Source organism: Tarenaya hassleriana, unplaced genomic scaffold (genome assembly GCF_000463585.1).
Source record: "Tarenaya hassleriana unplaced genomic scaffold, ASM46358v1 Cleome40, whole genome shotgun sequence".
NCBI lineage: Eukaryota > Viridiplantae > Streptophyta > Magnoliopsida > Brassicales > Cleomaceae > Tarenaya > Tarenaya hassleriana.
In genome coordinates, this window is record NW_010966882.1 from 598620 (window position 1) to 601236 (window position 2617).

Consider the following 2617-nt stretch of genomic DNA (forward strand, 5'->3'; position numbering starts at 1 on the left):
ACGAGGCTAGCGATACATCCAGGGGCAAGTAAGATGTATCAGGGTCTACGACGATGGTACACGTGGCCAAGGATTAAGAGAGACGTTGCCGATTATGTAGCCAGATGTCTCACTTGCCAACCGGTGAAAGCAGAGCGACAGATGTCGGGAGGAAAATTGCAGCTGTTGGAAATACCGCAATGGAAGTGGGATTCGATCGCCATGGATTTTGTGGTTGGATTACCACTTACACCGAGGAAGAAGAACGCTATTTGGGTAGTCGTGGATCGACTAACCAAATCTGCTCACTTCCTCCCTATACGCCAGGAGTATCCGATCGAGCGGTTGGCACAGATCTACATTGACGAGATTGTGAGACTACATGGTGTGCCAAGTGAGATCATCTCGGACCGAGATGCTCGATTTACGTCATGCCTATGGAAGGCAATCCAAGATGCGTTGGGGACAAAGCTGAAGATGAGTACGGCATATCATCCTCAGACAGATGACAATCGGAACGGACGATATAGACTTTGGAGAATATGCTTCGTGCATGTGTATTAGAATGGGGAGCCCCGTGGGATCAGTATATGACGTTGTGCGAGTTTGCGTACAACAACAGTCACCATGCGAGTATCGAAGTACCATCGTATGAGGCATTATATGGGAGACCGTGTAAGACACCTTTGTGTTGGACAGAGATTGGGGAGAGACGGAAATTCGGGCCTCAGATTGTGGAAGAGACTGGGGAAGTGATTCGAAAAATTCTAGTCAACCTGAAAAACAGCACAGGATCGACAAAAATCATATGCCGACCAGAGGAGACGGGACTTCACCCTTGAAGTTGGAGATCAAGCATTCCTCCGAGTTCAGGCCATGCGAGGGCACGCTAGGTTTGCACAGGGCGGCAAGCTGAAACCGCGATATATCGGACCCTATCCGGTGATTGGGAAGGTAGGCGCAGTAGCATATCGACTCGGGTTACCTTCAGAGCTGGGCAACATCCACGATGTATTCCATGTATCGATGCTACGGAGATACGTAGCAGATGTTGGGATTCCTGAGATCTCTAGAGCGAATTCTATTCCTAAGAAATCGATTCTAGGGTTTGCGCAGTGGATGTAAAACAAAAATTTAATAAACCCCAGAACCGTGCTTCTATGAATCGTAGAAACGTTAAAACGCTTACCTCAATCGATCTGAGGCCTGTATCAATTGAAGAATTCATCTGATCACGAAAGGGAGGAAGAATACCTCGCCCTCTACACGTATCCACACCTCGGGATGGATTCCAACGGTTGGAACTTGTCTGCTAGGACCCAAATCTTTTATTCAGTTTTATGCTTCGAGAAAACAAGACTTCAATCACTTTTCGAACCTCTTGGATCTCACCAAAAGTCTGTAGAAAAGTTCTTAAGTCGGCTCTCAAAGTCTCTTAGTTCATTAGGGTTTTAATCCCCTTCTTATAAGGTGATTTAACCCTAATTCGGTTTAATTTTCGAAAAACCCGAAACCCGGAACGGACGGTCCAGAAATACACGTGGAACATCCGTTCTAGCAAGCCAGAACGGACGGTCTGCTCACGTGGACCGTCCGTTCCAGACAAGCCAGAACAGACGGTCTGCTATCAACGCGGACCGTCCGTTCCAACACTTAGAACAGACGTCTGCGACTAAACGTGGACCGTCAGGTCTGGACCTGGCAGACCGTCCATTCCGGACTTCTGGTCTGTCCGTTCCAGACCCTTCCGTCTTGGTTTTTCCGTCGTTTTCTCGTGCGTTTTGTCCTTCCCTGCATGTGTGACCCTGTAGGCACATTCGATATAGCAGTATAACCCGAAATCTCTATTCCGGATATACAAGTCATTGGCGGTCTCTAGTAAGACACTATGGCTACCTATCTCGAATAGAGTTTGTTCGTGATCTTACGAACACCAGTGATGATTCCGGTTGATGATCCTTTTGTATCACGATATCATATGTCGAACATAAGGCATGAACAAGCCACCTTATCTGATTCGACTGCTTTCTCGTTCACTGAGTTCGACTGTCTGAAATAGACGACGTTCCACTATAGTGCGGCCACACATTTCTACAGTCTCGCTCACACGAGGGGTCCAGTGATATCTCTCTCTTTTACGAGAGGTACAAATCCCATCTTGACTATCTACAATCCAGCACATGATTCGTTTCGTACCTTATACATGCCTTTATAGTCCTCCTGTTACGCAGGATGTGACACCCGTAACCCGTCTCCCGCTCACGAGTTGTGCCACATGGACTCAAACATATAATAAAATAGCGGGAATTTAAAAACATTTTATTTTATTACACACGCAGCGGAAAAACAAGTATATGTTTACAAACCCACATACAGTAGTATACACACCAACATAAGGACGACAACAATAATATAATACAGGGTCAAGTCACCGCCCGTACAAACCAACATAAGTCCAAAGAAAGAAAAGTACATGATCCAGATATCTCCTCACGCGTCACCAGCACCCTCGTCCTGCTGCTGCCAATACTGCTCTGTGCCTGAAACGTTGCATAACAACGTCCATAAGCTACGTGCTTAGTGAGTACTTCGGGTTAGACCCGAAGATCATACTCAAATTGCAAATGGCCAAACACAA